The sequence below is a fragment of the Motacilla alba genome, chromosome 1 (assembly GCF_015832195.1).
Source record: "Motacilla alba alba isolate MOTALB_02 chromosome 1, Motacilla_alba_V1.0_pri, whole genome shotgun sequence".
NCBI lineage: Eukaryota > Metazoa > Chordata > Aves > Passeriformes > Motacillidae > Motacilla > Motacilla alba.
Window position 1 is genome coordinate 112,101,776 of NC_052016.1, and position 13,450 is coordinate 112,115,225.

At 38.0% G+C, this 13,450-nt stretch overlaps 1 long non-coding RNA gene across 1 annotated transcript; it reads left to right on the forward strand.

Annotated features, from left to right (window-relative positions):
• The first annotated feature begins 2,114 nt into the window (after positions 1 to 2,114).
• LOC119704067 lies at positions 2,115 to 9,533 on the forward strand. The gene is made up of 3 exons (XR_005257833.1): positions 2,115 to 2,218; positions 3,106 to 3,189; positions 9,412 to 9,533. It is a non-coding gene; the product is annotated as an uncharacterized LOC119704067 (long non-coding RNA).
• The last annotated feature ends 3,917 nt before the right edge of the window (positions 9,534 to 13,450 follow it).

A 13,450-nucleotide genomic window follows, 5' to 3' on the forward strand; every position in this document is an offset into this window, starting at 1 on the left:
ATTACATTTCTCTAGTGCTTTTGACAAGAGTAAAACCAGAAAGTTTACATATTTAAGCAAATGTTAATCGAAGCTCATATAAATTTGAGTCAACACAAATGCCAGTATATTCAAAGAGGATGGGGGAATTATTGATTTTCTAAAAACGATGAGATATTTATCCAATAACATATTTAACAGGAATTTCTCAAGAAGTGCTGTAAAAATGTATTTTGAATTTGGGAGTGTTACTATCAATTTTATCCTTAGAAGAGATTCACTCATTCAAACAAACTGAGCCACAAAATTTTTTGCCAAGAGCCACAGCACTCATTTTTTTTTTTTTTTCTCATATTTTCTTATTTCTGAACTCACCTAGAATGCAGCTTTTATTTTCAAACTGCTGGAGTCACTCCCTAACATAGCGGAGTCCCTAGGATAATGCTGGTTTAAGGAGCAGCAATTTAACTACCTTAGTAAAGCTGCCCTCTTAGGTCACAGAAAAAGCAATTTCCTCACAGATATTAATAATTTTGTACATGTAAATAGCTGCTGGAAAAGCAAAAGCAGATTATTTCATCATGTAGGAACTTGAAAGAAATGTGAAAACAGTGTTTGGGTTTTTGTGAAAAAGTGCAGTTTTTTAGCTCGGATCTGTTTAGGGAGTGCTACCATGATACTGTGAGCATGCAAACCAGGCACCCAGGAGTGTAATTACAAATGTGAGTTTGCATCACACCTCCTGTGAACAGAGGAAAAATGTCAAATCCATACCAAATCTATAGCAGTGTTTTTGTTTTCTTTGCCAAGCTGAAATAATTAAGAGAGAAAATATTTTGCACCTCATTAATTCCTAATCATTCCCTAGAGTTGCTGTTTTGCTTTAGGTTTGGACTTTTTAAATTATTGGTTTTTTTATTGAGTTTTCATTTCATTATCCTAGATGTCATATTTTGACAAGCTAGATCTAAGTTAAGGTCTAATCTAAATCAAATTTCTTTTCCTTCATTGCTTTGTTCAAAATACTGACGTAAATAGCTGAAATTACACTTAAATATTTTCAGCCTTGAAATAGTAGCATAAATTCTGTCCACTGTGTATGTGCCTGTGATTGTCCATCATGAACACTGCATTGGTGCATGCTTCCACCAAAAATCCCCCCAAACCGAAACTCCAAATAACTCTTATAGTCTGAATTAGTTGAATAAATTCTTTATGAAAGTTTTTATCCCTGGGCTTATTGGAATAACTTTCTTATTTAAAGTTTGTCTCTGAAATCCATCTTGAGGATTCTTACCCCTACTTGTGTGCAGACTTATAGTAGTTCCTTTTTCTATAGTATCAAAAGTAATTTTTGATATGTGGGAGACAGTATCTTTCAATCTACTTTAACAATAATTTATTTATTTAAGTGTGCTGTCCCTTATCCATTCTGAATTTATAAAGGGAATGCTTAATGGAACAAGAAACAAAACATTTTGAAACCCCAACTTGTTTGAAATTGTTTTTGAACAGGGAATATGTTGCTCATGGGTTTTCCTAGTCTCAGAGAGTCAGAGATGATTATTATAGTTTTTCCCACGTGGAAAGGACAGGGCAAAATTCCAAAGTTCCAAAATTTCAATGCCCAAAATTCCTAACCTGCATAAATGATTTACTTATAGAACCACACATATGTTGGAAAGATGAGCCTTAAGAGCTGATTGCAAACTGGCTGCCTTTTTTTTGGCAGATGCGTACTCCAACCTGTTTCAGAGTTTTCCTTAATTTACTAGGGTATTGGTATGAAATCTTCACATAACTGCATTTCCCTGCAGGTTTTGGAGTCAGGTCTGTGGGAGGCGGCCTAAAAGAAGAAAGCTTGGGAATGCCTTGGGAGACAACATGTGTGTAATGCGAGCTCCCATGTCAATCACCGTGTCAATCACCATGTCAGTCACCCACTCCCCCCGCCCCTGTTCTAGAAGGTTCCTTGGTTCCCTGTTCCCCATTGGTCCCAAGGTTGGAACCACTCCCACCTCCTTTTCCTATTGGTTGGTGTTGTGTTACCCCGCCCCAGCTCTGCCCCAAACCCCGCCTACCTCCCTGAGTTTATATACCCGGACCCCTGCCAGGGTTGGGGCCTTTTTGCCTCCGCTCCCTTTCAGAGAAGGTTGTGCCCCTGCTACTCTTCATTTCCTCCCTCGATAAACCTCTCTGGATCAAGCATGCAAGAAGCCCTCCTGCTCTTCATTCTGTGGTAAGGCTTTTTTATATTATGATATCCGGGCTTGGGCGGAAGGTGGGCTGAGGGTGGTACCAAACAGCGCCGTGGAGGAGACGCTCCCGGAGCAAGAGGTGGCCTGGTGGCACCGGCCCAAGGAGAAACAGCAACCCTGCACAGGTCTAGTTTGTGATAGTTGTGTGTGACAGCCTGAGCAGGCTCTTCTACCAAGAGCAAAGCAACCAATATGGAATCATTGCTGCATGAGGAAATCCCACCACATAAAAAAGCAGAGATTAACAAAAAACTCTTCTATGTTTATCCTTGTTCTCTGTAAAATATCCAGGATAAAAGTTAAAAAGCCAGATGAATTTATATGTTGCTCATACAGTTTAGCATGGGATTGTAATGCTTTCGCTTTGCCTACCAAAGTCACGCTCAGGTGTCTGTCCTGAGTCATTCCAACTGTTATTCCAACTGTGACATTCCTTTGCTCACGTGAAACTTCCCAGCATGGTACACATGCGTGACCATAGGTCTAATTCAATAAACCTTGCCTTGTTTCCAGGTGTATACGATGTTTAAATCACCTAGGTATAAAACAATTCTTAATTCTCCTGAAAAATATTCCATGGATGGAATGAAAACCTTGAAATATCTCACATCTTCCATGTTTGGTAGGATATCCGGGGAAAATAACATTAAGGCAATTATATAGTTGAAGAATTGTACCATTTTATCATAATAATAAGTATATTTATTACGGAAAATGTAATAATTGTGAATTGCAAGTCCCTTCTCTCTTCTATGTCATCTAAATTGTTATTGTCTAAGCCATTCTAGATCAAAGCATGTTCAAGTCTGGAAAATAAATTCAGAATAATTGAACTTGATATTCATTCACCACCATTGTTTTTTACCAGATATTTTTAATGGCAGCTTTGCAAGTCTTGGAATGCTTTCTTCATAGGGAAGGGAAGAGAAGGGAAACATGCTAGTATGAAAAGGTAAGTTTTCGCAATTGTTATAAAATAGAGTAACACTTCTGGATTCACTGTCATCCTTGGGGACTCACTGACTATCTAGTAGATCTGAATCTCTATTTTCTGAAGTCAGAATTCAAATGTTCCCCTGGGGACAAGAGAAGAAATATTCTGAATTTTTTGTTACACTGCGTATTTTACCTGTCATTTCAATGGCAAACACCACCAGATTTCTATGCAGTATAATGCAGCAGTTTTTCCAGCTGATTTAAACAGTTCAATACCATCTGACATCTGATAAAACCTGCTATTAGTCTCATAAGAGAATTAATTGGGGGTGCATATTTTGATAAATTCTGTTGATGCAGTAAAATGAGTAAGAATTTAACTTGGCTTTGAGGTGGAAGCCCCAATTCCATTTCTACAAACAGACTTTTTTTTTTTTTTAATGGCATATATAGATAAATTATGTAGGAGTGAGAGGAATCAAGGAAACAGAGGGAAGTAATGAAAGAGGAGTGAGTAGGGTAAGGAAAAGTACATGTATCAAGGAGGGACCAGACTAAGAAATCAAGTGGTGCTTTTGCAGATGGGAGAACTGCATCAGCTATGCACTTTCATCAAACAGGTGAGACTGGTTTGTCCCAATGTGTTCCTCCTCAAGGTAGTTACCTTACATCTGGTAACTAAACACTCACAGAAGAAAAACCCAAATTCCAAACTACCAAGGACACCTGTCTTGAAGGACATATTGCTACCATAGTGATGTAATTCAGAGACACAAAAAACCACTGGGGAAGAGAATCACATTTATCTTTGGGATTTTTAACAGTAAAAATTCTTGTATACTTCAAATATTATTAAACAGGGCTTCCTTGTGCCATTTAATGCATGCTTCCTCATAAAAATAGTACAGATGTCCACTCAGGTGAAAAAGCTTTGTTTTTGGACTGCATGATCAGATTTTTTGCTATTGTTTAACTACAAGGCTTGCAATGCTCTAAAACTATAATGCAGCTCTGATGAGTAATCTTCTGAGTTCTTTGTGTGAAGGTAAGTAGGAAATGGTTACCAAGAAAAATTAATTAGTCTGTGAGACTTCAACTTTACTTCCTTCTGCCTTTTCTTGGCTTTTAGATTGCTGGTACTTTTGTAAGTTAATAAATTTTAAAAGATGTAAATTAATTTTACCTAAAAAGGTAACAAATTAAATTATTTATTAAATTTCTCCCTTGTAAGATTATTCAGATCTCAGTCACCCAATCTGGTAGTGCCTAGAATGACCGAGTTAATACAGCACCAATAGGCAGTGTAATTTAGCTTTGTAAACCTGCACACTGGAAGTCAGCACTTAAAAACTGTGTAGCTTTATGTACTCATGCACTTCTCATTTTGTAGTCACCAAGATATTCTGTTGCCTTATTCTATACAGCAAAACCCACTGTTTGTTTTAGGTGCACTTCCAAATGTGTGAGGTTTGCTCTTCTCCTTGAATCATGTACTTGTGGTTCCAGTTTATTTTTCTTGATTCTGCAAAGGGATTTTTCTTCCCTTTTTGCTCTGGAACAGGAAAAGTATAACATTTTTGCCCGAGGGTTTCGAGCTGATCTGATGAGCTCTCAACACCCCAACGTTACACCCCAGAATAGCTCAGCATTCATCAGGAGGCATAAAAGGAGCAGGAGGCTGATGTGACAGCGTCAGGAACAAAAAAGGTTTAATAAAGGCAAAATAACAAACTCAAAGCGATCCAGGTGCCACAGACTTGTGCTCCTGGTAAAGACACCTCACAACAGCCATTTGGTTTCTTTGTTCTGTCCTTTTCTACTCAATGGCCCAGGCGGGACCTTTTGGCTCATGGCCAATTAGCTGTCCCCAAACTTGAGGTGAAGCCCCAAGGTCCTATCAGTGACTTTCCTACCTGATCACTGGGAGAAAGTTCTGGGCTCTTTCCTTTTTGGGGGACAGAGGGAGGTTCTGTCACTCTGTCCATAGGGGGCACATTCCTACAGAAAAGAAATACTCTCAGCTGTTTTTTCTGTTTGTTTGTTGGTTTGGGGTTTTTTAAAAATGAACCTACACAATACTTAGTCAATTGAATTTTATTATTCATTGTTTCAGGGTAATTTGGAATTTTTTTCTATCCATTTGCAGTAGGTCTTAGAAAATAATCTATGAGAAAATTAAAGATTGATGTAAGAAGTTTATGTTTTTCCAATAAAAATACACTTTAAAAAATGGATTTTGAAATGGAATTATAATCACATCCCTATCTTCAGGTTTGTACATATGTATGGATATATTTGTGCATGTGACTCCTGTCAAATAAGGTCAATTGATTGAACACACAAATTAATGGCAGTGGATATTAATATATCTTTGTAATTCATGCTGTTGGAAGCAGCAGATGGAACTTGACTCTGCTCCCTTATGTATTGTTAACCACTCCATCAAAATACAGTCAATCGCAACATTCTCCTCCTCTTATTCCCAGCTGAAGAAATCAAAACCCTACCTAGCAACAGAGCTCAGAGTGCAGACTCCCATGCAAGCTACTCACTAGTCTTGGGAAATCAAGCCCATAGGTACAGGCTAATATTGATGAATTTATGATGGCCACTTATCTTCTGAGAAAAGATGTGCTATGCCTTATAAAGCTCTGGAACTTGATCTGTTCAAATATGCCTGCATCAATCTCTATTTTTAAAGGAAACAAATCCTACCTCCTCCAGTTTCCTGATTGCTAATACTTAAAAAATACAAATAATTATAGCCCATAACATATTTTACAAAACTAATTGGAATTTGCCATACATTTCTTTCAATCCTTATGTTTTATGGATGGAAATATATTTTCAGCTTCTCTGTACTGTTCCAGAATGTCCTCATATGTGATAGGTTAGGCTCAGTCTTCATCAGGACTGTGTCATATGAGAGACAGATTTAAGTAGGGAATATTTATTTAATGGAGTAGAGGGGTGGAAAGACATGTTCTACATCACTGATAAATCTGCATATTCATTGGTGGATAGTTGATAGTTCTATGGAAACTAGTTTTTTGTAGAAATGTCCTGCTGTGATAAACGCAGACACACAGAGGTCATGGCTTGTGGACAGGACAGAAAAGCAATCTTGTTCTCCTGATGAAAAAGCAGTGGCAAATGAGCAAATGGAAGTGCTGAACCAGCATGACTTGTCTGCCTGCCAGGAGCAGCTATTTTGGTGCATTGCCAGGTGGACAAATGCTGAATTGCTCCTGGCCTGTGAAGGTGGAGGGAAGTAATCCAAGCGTAGGTTAGCAGAGCTGGCATGACTCAGAAATAAGAGAGGAGAATCCTGGCTCATATCCAGGTGGAGGAATAGCAGGGTGGATCAAGGTGGTGAAGAAATGCAGTTTGTAAGTCCATACATGAGCCTTTTCCCTTGGAACCAGTGGTGCAGCCACTTCACAGTATGAGCTCTAGAGATGAAATAATGACAAAGGCTGGTTTTGAGAGATACAGTAAGAATCATTGTTCTTTAGGATCAAAGTGTATTAATTTTGACTCAACCTCCCCACTCAACCTTTCTGCTATTTTACAGCTGTCTTTTGCTTGGAAACACTAAAGTGCTGTGCATTGCCGGTGCAGGCTGTGTGTAGATGCTGCCAGGCCCTGCACACGTGGCAAACAATACAATTCCCATGATGTGGACTCTTGCCAGCTGACATATGTGTTGTGAACCTCAGCTCCAGAACTACCTTAAAATCAGTCCAGAAGTCTCCAGATGAGCGCAAATCTAGAGTAATAAAATTATGATTTCCAAGACAAAGTGGTGAGAATATGGGTTATTTAACAGAGACCAGAGGAAACAATCTCAAGTTGCACCAAGGGAGGTTTTAGATTGGATCATGGAAAAAAAAATTCTTCACCAAAAAGGTTGCCAGCCACTGGGTTGCCCAGGGCGTGGCGAAGTAACCATCCTTGGAGGTATTTAAAAGAAGCCTAGTTGTGGCACTCAGGGACATGATTTAGTGGTGGACTTGGCAGTGCTGGGTTAACAGTTGGACTTGGTAATCTCAGAGGTCTTTTACCACCTAAACATTCTCTGATTCTATGATTTTGATCACATAATAACACCTTGTGGCTTTCAAATTATTTTGCTTACTGAAGTTTGCAAGACTCACTTTTTTTTTTTTTTTTTTTTTTTCCCTGTTTGGAAATGATCTTTTTCCTGAGAAGAGCACAGAATTTAAAGTGGAAAGGTATAAACACATTGATATGCTGTGGTCACACAATAGCATGCAAGAAGTAACACCTGTAGGAGTTCCTCCCTTTTAATATGTGAAAACATTCGTGGCTTGGGAGATCCAAATTCAATTTGTTCCTGCCCATGGCAGGGTGAGGTGGGACTAGATTGTGTTTAAGCTCTATTCCAAGCCTTTAATATTCCACGTTTCTGTGAATTCTCTTTCTCTGCTTCATGGATTTTCAGTCTGTATTTCAAGTTTCTGAATAGGGCTCAAACCACTGTAATTGCAGTAGTCACATAGGCTTTTTTCAGTCTCTATTAATGTTATTTTCTTTTCTGAATGAATATTCAGTAGTAGAGGGACTGAATCTCTGTCATCTCCTGAGTTTTACAATTAGTGCAGAGTAGCATTTTTATGTTTTGGGTGCTTGGGTTCTTCTTTTGCTTGAGAGTGAGGAATGAAAAGCCTAAGGGAATATTAATTTAGCAGTTACTAATTTGAAATTATGTATTTTTTATACTCTTCATCAGCTGTTCTACTTTCTATAACAATATGTGAGTGTTGATAGTGGTTTTCTGGGCAATGCGGCACCTGAGTATAACAACTGTTCGGGAATACATTTAGTTTTTTTGTAGACGTGGAAAAGCATCAAGAGAATACAGTGAATTAGCTTATAATTAACTGATTGTAGCTTGGCGAGTCCCTAGAAATAAGGAAGTGATAGGTTCTAACTAAGTGATGGAGACTAAAAAATTTGAATGGTCCCCCTCCCATTATGAGTGGATGCCCAACCCCCCTGTTGCTCAACCATAAACACTGTTGCTTGTGTCAGTTTCTTGAAATCAGCCCTTCATTTTCTTTACTTTTCACATCCTTTATGAAATGCAATATTTTATTTTGGCTCAGAGAAAAGCAATTTCATCTAAGTTTGGTTTTGGGGAGCAAAAAAGCCCGAACAATTCACGTTTATTCAATTTGTTTTTTTTCTAAGTGGGCCTAATCAGTCAATGAAGTGAGCACAAGGGAGGGGGGTGGGGGCATCATTGATCTGTGTGTCCCAGCCTGAGTCTCCTAAAAATTTCCCCCTTCTAGGCCAAGAAAACAAGGTATGTGTTTATTTATTCAGAACATGAACAAGGATGAAAATCAACACAGGAAAAATTGCTGTTTGTTAAAGAGAGTTCTGTTTACTTCCCACAAGTAGTACTGTCTAAATCCTTTACTCACTATACTGAAATCCTTACAGTGCTTTGCAGGACTCTGTCTCTAACTTGTAAATACACAGGAATGGAGAAAAGCAGCAGTAACAGACTAAGGCAGTAGTAATGAACTGTGGAGTCAAACTGCTGATAACAACAGGAGTTTAATATCAGCCATTAACCTCTGGAATATCCCTGCATTCAGCTTGGAACCAGCTCTCAAAATATTACCTTCCCTGTTGATATGCAACTGAGGGAAATATTCAGTTCTGAAGTACATGCAATTACAAAATCTACTGTTGGTTAAGAGTGTTGAGAACAAAAGAGCTGAAGTAACAGTGAAGCTTGAAATAAATGTAGGGATGCTCAAAATTCTGCATGCAATTTTTTTTCTTTTTTTGGTGGAAGAGTTTGTCACTTCTGTGCAGCTAAATAATTTCTCCTGCAGAGTCTGCAGGTTATCTTCAATAGTTAAAGATGGATTTTTTGAACTGCAGGAGGCAGGGAAGTACATGTCTGGCTGAAACTTCGAGTAAATTCTCAGAGTTAACTGAGTAACTAAAAGAGTTCATGTGCAAGTACAAACACACCACAGGAAAAACATATTTCTAAGTGTGGTAGGGGAAAGAAAGGGAGGGAGACTAAGCATTTCCTCCAGCACCACGTTTTAAGCAGCTCTTCTCTTTGAAAAGACTGCTGCTAGCTCATATGATGGCTTGAGTTTCCATGATGAGAAGTGGCCAAGTTTTTCAGGAAGAATTTTATTTATTTTATTTATTTTATGTATTTTATTGACTAGAGTTCACCTTCTTCCAGCTTTATCAGACAAGCTTCTGGGAACACAGTCTGAACTACATGCCACAGTCTGGGAACACAGTCTGAAGTAATACAACAAGGGTAACAAAAATATTATTGCTTCCTGCCAAACACTACCTTGCATTTATCTTTAGGTTGTTGTGGATACAAATAATGTTATTGCTATGAAAACAATACCAAAGGTGGGGATTTTTTTTCCAGTTTTGGAACTTCTCACTGGTCTAATTTATTGCTCTGGACACATTTAACTCTTTGAACCATTATTATGTTTACTGCTCAGTAAGCCTCGATTCCCTAAGCTCAGTTCTTCTGGAAATTATAAAGGGACTTATGTATTAAAATATATGAAACATTTAAACTTCCTTTAAGTTCCTTTTGTTCCTAAATTTTATGTTCAGTATGTAGAACCACGGTAATCTGATGTTTTTTCATTCTGTGAATATTTGAAAGCTTTTCTCCAGCACTATTGGTCTTTGAGAGGGTTTCACATTTTCATAACTTTGCCACCTTAAAACACCATGGTATTTTAATAGTGAAATGCAAAAAAAAACCCAACAATGGCAACAAAAACTGTCCCCTAGAAATGCTGCAGTAATTTTGTCATGCAATTAATTTATAATTAATTGGTAATGTAAGCATTACTCTTAGCCTGTCGTCTTATGATATTCTTTTCAAAATGGATCACAATATGAAAGGAAAGCAAATGATGACCTTTCAGCATGACTAAGCTTGTCTACATAATATTTCTTCTCCTCCAGCTAATTCTTCTCCTTCAGGGGGAAGGTGAGGACAATTATTTGAAATGTTGAAAAAGTGGGAAAAATCTTGAGGATGTTTTCTGGAAGCAGAGAGAAACTGAAATTAAAAAATTAAATAACCAACCCCCAAACCCCCAAGAAAACAAACATCTACATCTATATGCTTAACAACATATCTATATTTTTGCATCCTATGAATTTAATTAAATTGTGTACTTTGGGTTTAGATACCGAGAAAAAAATATTAAATTTCAACAACAAAACCCCAGACCAAACAACTCCTGTAAGAGTTTTAGCACCAAAGGACAAAACTCTTTTAAAATTCTTAAACATTAGAGTTCTTCACCATATTAAATGTGGTTCTTCATCACTGTTCTCATCTCAACGTCAACTTTTTTCTACTCTTCTGTTCCATCAAGAGAAAAAAGTCTTATTTCAGAGGCTAGTTCTTAGCACTTTGCAGACTCCATTTTCTAAATCACACTGTTTTGTCTTGATGATCTTTTCATCTAGTTCAAGTTCCTTCCTAAGTTAAGTTTTACCTATCAAATTGATTTTATTGGTAACCATAAGCAGTCTACTCCAAGCATCTCTTTTAATCTTCATCTTGCAGATTCATAAACAGGTTAACTGTTTCAAATTACAATGATGGTATGTGTTAAGGCTGTTCTAAAAAACATGAAAACAAGATTTAAACCAAGAAAAGGGTTGGGAAACCTCTTATATGAGTTCACCTTTTTCATCCTTAAAAATTCTCAAATTTTGTAGTTTTTCATGTAAAGTGACTAAGGCACTAACCCCAAAATCAAAAAGTAGCATACTGGGACTTTCAGAATCCTGGTAGTGAAGGAGTTAAGCTTAAAAAAATGTCCAATATTTAAAATACTGAGATAGCGCAAACTCTTTTAGCTTATTATAAACATGATGTATACCATCTTTTCAGTAAAATTTTGCTGTTGGGTATAATGCTTGATGCATTAATGCCAATTATTTAGTTTCTTTAAAAAGAGTAAAAAAAAAGAGTACCATTCTCTTAGGCAAGACATTATTCAGGGTAATGAAAATTTGTTAGTTGACATGTTTATGGTATGCTGAAAGCACAATAGAAAATATAAAAAAAAACCACTTCAACTTCTACATGATAAATTTATTCACTCTTGGTAAAATAGTGTGTTTATTTTTAGCTCTCCAGGAAGTATTATCACCAAGATAATGATAAAGTCGTAACTTTCCACTTTGATGTCTTAATAAAAGTTCCTCCTTCTTTTAAAGAATTAAAATGTTACAAGTTACTTCTTGAGATTTAAAGGGTGGCTAAACTCCTTAAAACAAGGTGGTGAGACAAAATTCTTGGGGAAATCCCTAATGCACACCTGGACAATATGACCAAAAGCCAAGGAAATATATAACTGGTTCCTTTCACATGCCCATCTCCCACTGAAAAATGGAAAGGGTATAACTTATCAGTTTCCTAAAAATATTTCAGAAAAGAAGGCTAATGTAACAGGCAGAGTTTTTAGCAATATATGCACCAGCATTTTACTGCTTTTTTCATCCAATACTGTCTCTCCCATGCCAGGATATTTTTTTCATTAACTATCTTTTCCAGAAGCTAATAGCAATAAAAATATATTGTGTCAGAAGCCAAGAATCTGCTTGGCATATATAACAATAATTTTCTTTTTTAATACAGGCTACAACCATATCCTAATTATTTGGTGTTCTTATTTGATTAAAGGACTTTAACATGCAAGTTTTTTTGTGAGATTGAAGCTGAAGATATTGACATGAGCAGACCACAGCCATTGGGGTGATGAACTATATAGGTATTTGAAAAGGGAGGTCGCTATAGAGAATATAATGTATTGTGGTTTATTAAACTTCAAATCAATATTGTTAAAAAGAGATACCTTTTTTTTGCTCTCAGCTTACTTCTTTTCCCTTTTGCTTTTTGATTTTTTTTTGTCTTTATTTTCATCCTCCTTTTAATGAAGATCCTTCCTGTACATCTGCGTCTTTGCCTCCTCACACTGCTTTTATTCTCTCTTCCCTTTTAGCACCATTTTGCTAGTTCTCTCTTTATACTTCTGCTTAGTAAAGGACAATGACTGTAAACTTTTCCCGCAAGTCCCTGCTACCTTTCAGCAGATGGCACTGTTATTTAGTCTAACTAGCAGGGCAAAATAATGAACTTAAACCCCTTTCTTAAACAATGAAATAAAGACACCTTTTTGTCTGCATTTCTACCTTACAAACAAAACCAGTGGCAAAATTACTGATAAAATGCTGCAACATCATTTTAACCATGCAAAAATATGTTGCTAGATGCCAGACCTCCTTTAAAAGGGCTCTGGAACCATTTAGAAAAACTGCTTCCCTTAGCAAACAAGTTTCTGGGAGGAGGGGGGGAATTTATAACGTGCACATAACCTCGTTACCCTCCAGCCCTGCTGCGGTTGGTATGGTTACCTTTGTGTGCGTGTCTGGGGCAGTGCTCCAGGAGGAGTGCAGCTGCCCTGCCTGTGTGTGGTACCCGCTTGCCTGGCACCAAGCCCGCCAGGCTCTGCACTGCAGGTTCCCACAGATGCCCGGGGAGCCTGGTGGAGAACAAGCAAGTGCTCTGCCAATGCTGTCAGAAAAACATGCAACTTCTGTCAGCTCCAATTACAAGGAGAAGATGAATCACATCTCTTAGCTCTGTCCCTGGTGGCACTCTGGCTGCTGGAAGGCAGCTGTAAGCAGGAGTTTCTCCAGTCTGCTGCCAGCCCCACTGTTTTTCCAGCAGCTCCATTTTGAGGTTCCCTGAGGTGGAAAACCATATTCTATTAGTTTGCTCCAACTGGTCCATGAACTTCTACTTGCAGTTTGCTCCCATGATGTTTCTCTTACAGTTAGCACTGGCTATTTTACCTCTAATACATCCTGTGGCCTTCCAGGTTCAGCTGCCTTTCGTGTTCTTGCCAGAGCAAATTCCAAATGGCAGAGTTGTGACTATCACCCCCTGTTGTGCTTCCACCATTTGGGAAAGAGCAGGAAAAGTGGACTGGGATGGGGAAGAAAGTATGATGTGAACAGGAGACTCCTTGTGATCAGCAATACTGGGCTGAAGGGGCCCGGCTGGAGTACAGGCACATAAATAAGAGGCAGGTGACAGGACATGGTCATGGGCAAAGCTCTCATGGCTTTTGAGGGTACTTCTCTGAAACATCTGAACAACAGGATGCACTGGAGGTCTGTGTGAAGTTACAGGACTGCTGCCTCACTCAGATGGAATGGGCAGG